This window comes from Gordionus sp. m RMFG-2023, chromosome 5 (genome assembly GCF_954871325.1).
Source record: "Gordionus sp. m RMFG-2023 chromosome 5, tfGorSpeb1-WG-v2, whole genome shotgun sequence".
In the NCBI taxonomy this organism is placed as follows: domain Eukaryota; kingdom Metazoa; phylum Nematomorpha; class Gordioida; order Chordodea; family Parachordodidae; genus Gordionus; species Gordionus sp. m RMFG-2023.
This window is the reverse complement of record NC_088779.1, coordinates 7616098-7629208: the sequence shown is the minus strand read 5'-3', so window position 1 is coordinate 7629208 and position 13111 is coordinate 7616098.

Here is a 13111-nt window from a genome sequence, read left to right as displayed (position 1 = left end):
TGTTTATATTAATTTATATTTGTTAATATTTATTCGTATCTCATATTAAATATATATTTAACTACATTTATTATCACATTTATCTACTAAGTTATTTTATCAATTAAATTCGATTTCAAGTTTTACGGCGTAATATTTACTTATTATTTTCAAATTTTTAGTGGCGTAATATTTATCTATCATTTTCAAATTTCTAGTCAAATAATAATTATTTCTGAAACTTCTTGTCCAACAGAAAGAAATTTCAAGTCCAACGAGATAGAGTCTCTGCCATCAAGCAGAAACAGCTTTTAAGGAGTTAGAAGAGCCATTTATTTGCTATTACTGAAATATCACAATGGCCTGGAAGAAATATTTCCTCAGAAGCAAGAAAATTATTGGATACAATGCTTATTCCAAATTTTATTTCTCATTAGTGTTCTAATATGTATAAAATATATATATATAAGCCTCAAATGTCAATCAGATGGATTGTAGACATCTGATTGGAAAAAAAAATTATTATTATTTAATGTAAAAATAATAATTATTATTACAATAATATATTGTTTTTAAAATACAATTTTTATGGATTTTGATTCATTCTTTTTTTGTTATGAATTTGATTCATTATGTATTTTTCGGATAATTTTTATAAAAAATAAAGAAATTTTAAATAATTTAAATATTGTGTTTTTTTTTATATACAATTCGAAAAACTTATTCAGGAATACACTTAAAAAGTGTTGACCGTTAAGGTAAAAAAAAAACTCCTTTTTATTTTACATATTATATGCTACCTTATGACACAACGCAATAATAACGTTTTTGTTGTTTAAATTTTTTTTTTGAATTTTAATTAACAAAATAGTTTGGAAAATATTTTTTTTTAGGTTAGTTCGATTAATATCCAGGCTTTATAATATAATATAACTTTTTGTAATAACGTAATTTTAAATTTCGTAATATGCGATGGTTGTGTATTTCAATAAGTATTCTGAGCCTACTTTTATTAATAAAATTGCCATCTTTAAGGATATGGGTTATAAAATCTTGTATCAGAACCTTAATGAATCGGATATAGGTCATCACTTAGTTACATTGGGATTAATAATAATTCTATATTTAATATATATACTTTTGAAATTTTTATGTGGAAAATGTATTTTGGTTGCGACCAAGGTATATGGTAATTGGAAAAAGGACACTCTGGTGTCTGTTAATTGTTTTAAGAGAATTTCGGACTTGGAAAGTAGAATTTTAAATGAAATCAAGAACGGCAAACTAGGAATGGTTGAAACGATGAAAGATAATAACGATGATCGTTTGGAATTTGTGGAGAGATAAGTGGTTATCCTCCAGGAATTAAAAGATATAAAAGAATCCATTAAAGATATTTCTAGTGATGTATCCAGGTTGATTAGTATGAATAATCAAGGGGATAAGAAACAATTCGGTGATAGAATTATTTCAAATGGAAAGAGTTTTCCAAAGATTATTGCTGACATAATTTGTAATCGGTGCGGTTACAGGAGTCATTATGCCAAAACCTGTATTGTAAAGGAACAGAATTTTAGAATGGGTTTTCCATTGCAAAAATCTAGTGGAGAAAATTCCAATGTAAGGAAGATTTCAGGCCTAGATGTAAATAAAGTTGATTCGTTGAAATTGAATTTGGATGGGTCTCGTATATGTTTTAAATGTAAAGAGACGGGACATATATCTATAAATTGTGATTTACACTGACTATATGATAGCAAATGTAATCATATAGCAGTTAGAATACAGGGAAATAAAAATTTTAAGAAAGTATACTATAATAATAAAAAGAGATAGGATTCTCATAATTTTAATGGTTTTAATGAAAATTTTTGTTATCATGAAGATAAAGTTAAAACGGTTGATTATAGTTTTAATGTGAATATAATGAAAAATAATGCTTGTAAATGGGAAAAATTTCCTGGGAGCATTGTGAAATATACAAATAGAAAAAATGTTGATAATTTTAAATGGGAAAAATATCCTCGGGATATTATTAAAAAATATAGTTATATTAGTAAAAAGCCTCGAAATTCCGAGTTGAATTTAGGAGGAAATTTAAATTCTAATGAAATGCATATTTCAGAGGGAATATATAGCGATCAGCCCCTTAAAACTTGTGAAATTTAAAGGACTGATGGAATAAATAGACTGGGTCAATGTCCTAGGGTTAACTTGTGAATTGACTGCAGGTATATTGATATGCTATTTGACACTGGTGCGAGCATTTCGATAATGTCTTGTGAAAATTTTTATAAATATTGGCCTAATGGCGTGATTATAAAGGAAAATATGTGTTTAAAACAGTTCGATGGTTTTGAAATTGAGGTTTTGGGTAAAACTCAATGGTATGTGGTTTTTAATGATACTATCATAAGTTTAGATTTATGGATAGTAGGAAAAGCCATGGAAACTATTATGGGGTGGGATTGGATTACCACAATTGGACCCTATAATAATTATTGGAATTTATTTATTATTGATAGCGAATTGGCTAGAGAAAATGTTAAAAGAAAATTAATTGCGGATAGTATCCGAAAGGAACTTCAGGAAAAAGGGATGTCTAAATTATTTAACGATGGAAATAGGATTGTCGTTAATAATAATTTTATTGAAACTCCCAAAAAGGTAGTGATCGGTTCTGATCATACCGAAATAAATGGTAAAATTGATAGGGATCAATTTATGGAAATTGAAATCGATGGATTAAAAAAGATCGATCTGGCTATACCTATTTTGGTTAGAAAATATGGTATAATTTTTGAAGAAAAATTAGGACGTTTAAATGATTATCAAGTAGACGTTAAGCTTAAAGAGGGTTTTTCACCCATCTTTTTGGCTTGTCGAAGAGTTCCTTTTGAGTGGAAAAGGGAAATCGACGAAGAATTGGATAAATGGGTTAGAGAGGGCATCATTATTCCTGTGGAATATAGTGAGTGGGCCATACCATTGGTACCTGTTAGAAAATCGAATGGAAAGTTAAGGCTATGTGCTGATTTCCGTGTAACCTTAAATAGATGGGTAGTGGAGGTAAAATATCCATTGCCTAGGATTGAGGAGATTTTGGCCAGTTTAAAGGGTGCCAAGTATTTTTACAAGGTTGATTTTTCTTCGGCTTATTTGCAATTGCCTTTGAAAGAGGAAATTCATAAATTATTTACAATAACGACTCCGAAAGGATTATTTGCCTTTTGTAGGCTACCGTTTGGATTAAGTGTGTCAGCGCCGATATTTCAGCGCACTATGGCATCAGTTTTTTAGGGCCTAGAAGGAGTTTATTATTATATGGATGATGTGTTGGTGACTGGTATAACACCAGAGCAACATAATCAACGTTTGGAAGAGGTTTTCAGGCGGATTCGTGATAAGGGTCTGAGGGACAGCAAGGAAAAGAGTGTTCTTGGGGTAACGGAAGTTATCTACTTAGGACATTGGATAAATGGAATGGAGGTGAAACCTCTGGAAAAAAATTTAAAAAATATAACGAATATGAATCCGCCAACCAATAAAGCAGAGTTGCAATCATTTTTGGGTATGGTAAATTATTATCATCGTTTTGTGGAGGATTTTGCAAAAGTGGCATCTCCATTGTATGGTTTATTAAAAAAAGGTGTTCATTTTGTGTGGAAAATTGAACAGAAAAATGCTTCTGATATTTTAAAAGGAAAAATTGGTGAGGAACCGATTTTGGTATGTTTTAACAATGATTTAGAGATCATATTGGCAGTTGATGCATCCAACAAGGGAGTTGGAGGTGCATTGTTACATTTAATAGATGGTGTGGAAAGACCCATCATATTTTTTTCGAGAGTTTTCAGGGAAGTGGAAACTAGGTATTCGGTTATTGAACAAGAAGCCCAAGCGGTTATCTTTGGATTAACCAAATGTCGTGAATATTTGATCGGTAAAAGATTTATAATTTACACAGATCATAAGCCGTTAATTCATTTATTTAAAAAAGATAATAAAGAGTTAATGCTGTCTCCCCGGTTGCAACGTTGGTTGTTACTGATGGGAAGTTTTAATGTGGAAATCAGATATCGCAGCGGCAAGGAAAATTGTTTGCCTGATATTTTATCTAGGTTAGGATCCAGTGAAGGGAATCTTGACGTTAACAAAAGTATAATGGTGAATGAAGACAGGGCATTAATTTGTTCTTTATCACATATGTTAAAGGGTGGTCCTACGAATTGGAAGGATCTTAAAAGCAATACCTTAAGGGATAAGGAATTGGGTCGAGTAAAATTATTTTTGACGGGACAAGAGCCGTGGAAAAATAGTAGTAAAGTTTATAAAAAGATTGAAAAGGAATTGTCCATAGTGGATGATTGTTTGATGTGGAGTAATAGAGACGTGATTCCGTTAAAATTACGGAGTAAAATTGTACGATTGTTACATGCAGGACATCAGGGGCGAGATAAAATGAAATCTTGGGCTCGTGAGTATGTATGGTGGCCTGGAATGAGCGATGATATTGAAAAGATTACGAGGAGTTGTGTTCCATGTAATTCGTGTGCCGCTATGCCCCGGAAGGAAATAGGCAGTTATTGGCCGAAACCTGAAAAGCCGTGGGAGCGTATTCACGTGGATTTCTTTGACTTAAACAAAAAATCGTATTTTTTAGTTGTTGAAGGGGATTGAATATGAAGAGGTTCATGGATTAACCACTAGATTTGTTATCAAACTGTTACCAAGGTTATGGGCTAGATTTGGGATTCCAAAGACAATAGTGTCTGATGGAGGTCCGGCCTTTGTAAGTGAAAGTTTCAGAGATTTTTGTAATGCGTTGGAAATTAAACACTTTTAGTTCCACCATATCATCCCAGTTCCAATGGACAGGCGGAGATAATGGTAGCTATCGTGAAAAATTGGATTAAAAAGGCCAAACAAGAAAGAAATGATGTTTGGATGGCCCATTTATATTATAATAATTCCAGAAACCGAGAGGGAATTACTCCGGTTGAGTTATTTTTGGGAAGAAGGACCAGAATGCCGTTGGATTTCTTAAAATCCAAAGATGGAGCTGGTGTACCTTCGGTTGATAAGGTTGTAATAAAATATCCTGTGGGAAAAATTATTGATAACAAAGGGAAGAAATGGGAAAAAGGTCGTATATTAGAAAACCTTGGTTCCAAATTAAATGAAATTTTGCTAATAAATGGAATTACGGTAATCAGACATAATGATCACGTAAGGTTAGGAGAAAGTAAGAAAGGATAAAGATAATATGGAAATTAAATATTAATCTTATCTTATTATTTTTTCAGAATCTTAGATTATTGGAATAGTATAGCATAATATGTTAAAGATGAATAATGAAAATTTATTGTAGTAATATAGCATAATATGTTAAATATGAAGAATGAAAATATTGATTCTTTTGGGATACTCTGATAACGATACTCGCGTAGTATTGGGAGTAAGATAGGGGTAGGCTTATTTGTGATTAAGTGTTAATGGAATTCATTAAAGGATGCTTAATTGAAACATTGAAAAGTCTGGAAAATAAAGGGATTTTTATATATTTCGGAAGGAGAACTCAATAATTATACGGGATTATAATTGAGTCTCGGGGTATTGAAGGGCAAAGACAATTTTTTTTTGTTTTCCCTTGAAGGAAGAGATTCCTTTGGTTATTTAAATAATCACGTAATTGATAAAATTAGTGGAGTACAAAACAAAATTATATAAATTAATGAATTAGTTGAATACTGAACAACTGGGGGTGTTTTGGTAATTTATGCTTTCCGGTTAAATGGTATTATAGTCCATCGGAGGAAAGTATTTTATTAATTTATTGATTATTTTATATACTCGAGTATCCTCATTGTAGAGTGATAGGAGTATAATATAAGTAATTAAATGGTATAACGAGGGAATCGTTTCAAATCAAGCCAACGATTAAATGCTGACTATCGTTATTCAAATCAAACCCACAATCGCATGACGATTATCGGTACAACTAGTAATCAAGCTCAAGAGTATATAAATATGGAGTAAAAGTAGAAAACTGAATATCCGTATTTTTCCCTATGAATATGATATAAAAAAAAAATTCTCTTATCTTGACAACATAATTAGTAATATAATATTTTTCAAAATATATATTAAATATTATATTTAATGGAGAGGAATGTCATAAGCCCATAAAGGGGTGACATGTTCTAATATGTATAAAAAATATATATATATAAGCCTCAAATGTCAATTAGATGGATTGTAGACATCTGATTGGAGAAAAAAATTTATTATTATTTAATGTAAAAAAAATAATAATTATTATAATAATATATTTTTTTAAAATACAATTTTTATGGATTTTGATTCATTCTTTTTTTGTTATGAATTTGATTCATTATGTATTTTTCGGATAATTTTTATAAAAAATAAAGAAATTTTGAATAATTTAAATATTGTGTTTTTTTTTATATATATGTATAATTCGAAAAACTTATTCAGGAATACACTTAAAAAATTAGAATGTATTATTTAATTATATAACTATTTAAAGTATTACTTTTCAAAAACATGACATTGACTTGATTAAGAAAATGAGAATAGTGGAGAGCATTTTATCAGAACTCAAGGAAATTAGGGCTAATGTTGATGAATAATTTCATATTTTATATTTTATTGTTGAGTGGTACGCAGGAATTTGGTGTGGGGGGGGGGGGATAATTAAAATTTTTTAAAATAAAATTATTGTTATTTAAAAATATCAAGCATAAATTTATTAGGACTAATAACTATTTCTAAAGCCACAATATAAAATAGCCTCAATAGTTAGCTTATCTTGCCTCTATTTTCTTTTGCAACTTTAACCCTATTTTTATCAATTATTGATGAAATGGGAATCATATCCCCCTTTTGAATTGATTCTTTTGAGGAAATCATCAGTTCACAGCTTTTGTGATAATTTGTTTTCTGATGATTGTCAAAAATCTCCCCCGCATCTTTGTATTTATTGAAAGGAGTCTTAACAAGAGTGTTAAGCTTAACTAGATTTATGCCAGCATATCGTGGTCCTAACAGGACACATATTTTGCAATATGCTTGACTGTCTCGGATGGAGTATGCTAGCCATAACCACCTTGTAAAATAGCTATTTTGAAATTTTAACTTTCGATTAGCACATAAAGTTTGGGGATATTGAAAATTAAGGGGTGGAATATAAATCTATTATTAAATAAAATATTTATCATAGGTATCTTTAATATATACCTTTTTAAGAAGTATATGTCTTTCTTCTAGGCTAATATTATCTTTATCTAAAAAATTGGCTATATCATATGGATGATCATAGTACTCTAGTTATTAAATTAAAATTATTTTTTAAAAAATTATTGCTGCACATTGTTGCAATCTCATTCTTTTACTAAATTAAATACCTAAAATTCTTATTTTACTATCCCATCCTTACTATTACAAGGTACTTCAAAAAAATCTTATGATGAATCTTAAAAAATTCAGTTATTTTATTATTACATAATTAAATTAACATTTCATTTTCAAAGTAGATGTTTAAAAAAACCTCCAAAAGTACATAAAAATGTAAAATTATTTATTAAATTAAATAATACCAGCTAAGTTATTATAAAACTGCCCCAATATATTTTTAGAATAACTGACCTTTAGATGGCTCTATATGCTGACTATCTATTATTTTTTCAACAATTCTTTCATTATTAGCTATTATGAAGGGGGGGGGGTTTAATTGCTTAAAATATTTTTAAATTAAAATATTATTAAATTATTATGCTATACTTTTTTGCTTTTTGGCATGATTTTCACCTTCAGCGTTTTTTAAAAAAAGTCTAATATCCATGACTAGAAATTTGAAAATTATAATACCGGGAAATTTAAAAATAATAGATAAATATTACGCCACAAGGAAAACTTGAAAATGAAATTAATTGATAAAGTAAATTAGTAAATGAAAAAGGTAATAATATAAAAATTTTAAAAGAAATAGATATGAATAATTATAATAATTATAATAAAATATAAAAAATAATATTTTTGATGTCCGGCATCTGCATTTTGACTTTGGGGGGGATTTGTCTTCCTGTCCACCCCCCCCCCCGCTGCGTACGCCAATGGTTGAGTCAAAAGCAGAGCTATACGTGTTTAATATTTGTCTCCCTCGACTTGTAGCAAGGCAAGCTCATCGTTAAAACATTAATATAGGATCAGTAGAGGAGTATATTTTTAATACAGATACATTTATAACCCAAATAAATGAATTTTTAATTCATCATGCAGCACTTACTAATCTGCAAATAACTTCCACAAAAGCCTTCCCAACCTTTTTCAGATGGTGATAGAAAAAAAAATATTTGTTAGATTTTTATTATGTATATGTTAAAGTATCTTATGATGCCTTACTAGCTGAATAACTATGTTTGTAAGATTAACTATGGTTGATATAGTCCTAAAAAATGTTATGGATGCTCTGCATTATTTCAAACACATTTTAGATTAAATTCTCAATGTATTAAAAGGGTTTATAAACTCTTCCCATAGTAAACTAATGAGAAAGAAGAATAACAGAGGCCTGGAGAAGTACCATTTGCAGGGCACGGCCCGGATTTTTTTTAAAGATTTTTTACGGCCCGGCCTAGGATTTTTTTAAAAAATTCTGGCCCGGCCAGGCTTTTTTAAAAAAAAATTTTAAGCCCTCGACTTTTTTTAAAAAATTTCAGGCTCGGCCCGGATTTTTTTAAAATGAATTATATTTATTTTTGATTTTTATAGCTAATAATAACTATTTCAAATATAGGCTGTTTTAAAAAATACAGTCCGGATTGGGTGTTTTTTTTTTAAATTTTGGGCCCGGGTATATTAAAAAAAATTAAAATACTGTCCGGCCCGGGGGCCGGCCGATCTCTGAAAAACATACCAAGAAATACAACATCTGAAAGTAGATTGAAAGGTTTGGATCTTTTGAATATTCATAGGCATTTGACGACATGCAAGGATGAGATAATTGAAAAATTAGCTCAATCACAACGAAGATTGGATTTTACATTGTAAATGTATAACATACAAAATGCAATTATTCCTAAGAAACTTTTTGTGTAAAGGCTCAAAAAATTTAAATTTCTATTTTGGGTCATTTAAGTGATTCTTCACATATAATTTTTTTATAATTCACATTAATTTAAATTGTGTATTAGAAATAGTTATTAGTCCTAATAAATTTATGCTTGATATTTTTAAAAACAATAATATTTCTTAAATAATTTTATTATCCCCACCAGACCAAATTCCTGCGCGCCTGAAACTAGTATAATCTCTGTAACCATCTTATAAAATGTTTTATAGAATGAACTAATAAGGAAAAATTTATAGGCCTTAACCAAATCAACAATTTTTAAAGGAGAGAGTAAAAACGACCAATCCAAATCATAAAACTATATGGTGGTTAGAGCTTCCTCTTAGATGACATGATGGAAGCTAGATAAGTAATCGAGAAAATTATTGTGCGATATTAAATTTCTAAAAGATTATCTTCTATTTTAAATGATATATAAACGACCACACTTGACCATTATTGTTTATCTAAATTTGCAATTATATGCTCTCAGCCGTTATAGTAATAATCTTAAATTACATAGCAACACAAATAATAGATGATGGATAATTTGCAGTAATTGCCATGACACTCATGATATAAACTAATATCAGAATTTATTATGTTGGATATATTGATAAAATAAAAAAAAACTTTGGAAGAAATAATTATGTAAGTATATTGAAGCGAGTTATTTACACGGCAATGCCATATTAGAAATGAAACATTTTTTAACTATAAAATAAGGACCAGAATGATATGATGAAACAATTAAGATTTTATATATTGTACCACCTTGGTATATTATATCTTAAAACATAGGCGTAGCCAGGGGGGGGGACAAGGGGAAATTTACCCCCCCCCCTTCAGAAATTTATCACTTTTTGTAAATATCATTTATAGCTAAATAAAAAATATCCCCCTTAGTCCTCTCCCCACTCCCTGACCCTCATATATGTATGCATATATCTTAAATAATAATTTAAAAGAAAGAATGTAAAAGTTGATATTTTTTTATAAAACTATTCATCATAATTTATAGATTTTTGGGAAAATAAGTTTATAAAATATAAAATGAACCAAAAATGTTTTTTAATAAAAAATGGAATATAGGCCAAGGATAAGTCTTAAGACAGAAGTGAAATGTATTATAGTTATTAATAATAGATCTATAAAATTACTAAATAATATAATATATCAAATATAATTTTTTATAAAGTGAGTAATTTTAATTTATTTATCTCAATAAAAGTAAAATATAATTATAAAACTATTGATAAAATTAAATCATAAATTAAAAAAATATTAAAGCACAATATAAACAGTGGAATATTATATGTCGTCGATTTACAATATATCTAATTATCAAATGACAATCAAGTTATTTTTACCAATATAGCGAATAATATATTTTACAGAAAACTATAAAATATTGATAAGGACATCAGAAAATATCTTTTAAAGACATTGTGGGATGAATAATATGAAGATTAAATTTATATATACTTAAATAAAATAGATGGCGTTAAATAATTGTATGCATATTGTTGCTATATTTAATATTAAGAGCATTGATTAGTAAATTTTGTCAGATTATTAACTGTAATATATTCTCTAACTGTCAAATATGTCTGTAAAATTGGAATTTTACCTAGTATTTTATAACTAATTCTATATATAATAGGGTAAAATCAACTATATGTCTACTTACTTATTATAAATAAATTTCTTATAATTGTTTGGAATAAATTATTACCATGCTTTTATATTAAGGTATATACAATACAAGTAATTTATTATATTTTTATTTTATATAAACTAATAAAAATATATTTCATATTTGTTCCAGGCTTATTTTTTTTATTAAAATTTGTAAAAATATTTTATGACTATATATAGGTTAAAGTAACCCGGCCGAAGGCCAGGGAAAAGCGGGCCGAAGGCCTGCCCAAAAGGGGGTCTGGGGGCAAAGCCCCCAGTACTTTTTTGATTTCCCCCCCCCCTTATGAAAATTCTGGCTACGCCTATGTCTTAAAATAATAGTAGTTTGTAATAATATCAAAAATATACTTGTATTAAAAATTTAACTCAAGACTGTTTTTCGAAAAAGAAAAAAATAGCTTTCCTAAAAACACGTAAAAAAAGAGAAGAAAAGATATCAAATTTATTACTTCTATTGCAGGATAAATAATAAAATGTTTGATTTTTAAACTTATTTATAACCATAGATGGCGTTAAATACTTGAATGCAATTTGTTATTATATTTATTATCAAAACCATTTATTATTAAAATTTATTATAAAATTAACTGTAATATATTATAACTGTCAAATACTTCTATAAAAGTGGCATTTTATTTAATAATTATAGAGGGTTATAAACTATATGTCTACTTACTTTTTATAAAGAAATCTCTTATGCTTATTTGGACCTTGAAAATATTTTTAAGGTATGATAAAAAAATTTCAAAATAAATATACAGTTGATTAGTCATTTTGAACTCGGCTAATTACAATATTAAATTTGTTAATTTTCAAATAATATATTATTATATTTATTTAATTAGGGTTAAATAATAATTTAAATAATAAAAGTCAATTAAACTTCAACTGTTAAAGCTAAATTAATATTTAGTGAGTTATTGATATTATATTTTTAATACAGAATTTGGTTGTAAGCTGACATAGTGAAAATATAATTTATATGTATTAATCTAATCTAATAATTAAAATAATATTCATTTAATAAAAATTTAAATAGTCTTATTAATTTCTAAATAATATAATTATATCTATATATTACTTAATGGAATTATAAAATAAATCATTCAGTGGGCAATCAAAAAAATTTATTTTTAGTTCAATGGGATATTAAGGACCCATTAAAAAAAAATTTTGCTTCAGGGGGTTTTCAAATTTTTCAGGGGGCTCGAGCCCCTGCCCCCCCCCTAGTGACGCCACTGCCCTTTGTTATATCACTATTCAGACGTTTATCTGTTAAATAATTCTCTTTAATGATGAAAGTGATGACTCATAACTTGATGTGGATCGTCTAAATTGACGCAGCATATTTAAAAAACAATCGGAAATACATTTTTGTATGGAAATAAAAATTTAAAAAAATATGATGTAACACAATCTTTATAATTTTCTAAACTTTTAACAAATAATTTTATAACAATCTCAATTATGGTCATAAATTGAAATTCCGTTATTTGAATTTAGATTATTAAAGTCTGGAAGAGCTATTATATCTGTTTTAAATGGTGGAATACATTGTTCTACTTGTAGAATTTAATATTAATAATTTTAAATCTAAGTCCTTTTATTTCATTTATATATTTCATATAAAAACTGTTGTAACTGTCAATTTGTAATTGATATTTATGGATGTTTCTTCAATATATAATTTCAAGAAGATTATATTGTTTTTAAATATTTTTCGAAATCATCTGATTTTCCTTTATGCTTGAATTTTATAGAAGATTTAGTATGTTATGATATTAATAAAAATAAAGATATGGATGGATATTGATATATAAATAAATAAATATAAGTTCAATAGGAGTTTGTATTATTGGTATTAAATATGACAATAATAAATGTTATAAAAATAATATTACAATTTTTTTTTTCCTTTTTTTACATGTTTTCATTAAAAAAAATAATAATCAACAACCTTAATTTAAAAAATCATATCACTCGCTAATAAAATCACTATTACACAGTTCCTGTGAAAACATAAATTCATCATATATATTTCAATAGCATAACACCTCCCCCCCCTTCAGTACATTCTTCTTTAGGCCTCAATCTTGATCGAAAAGTGGGGGGGGGGGGTATGGAGAAACAAAAAGTTTATTTTTCAGTATTTCTATTAATTTTATAGAGAGATGATCTCATCATTACTTCTGCTTTATTTAAAATATAGAAAGTTCACCATCAACAAGTATTGGTAATCTATAATCCATTTTCGGAGGCTTTGTGCCAAATCTAAAACGGCTATTCAAATTTTTATGC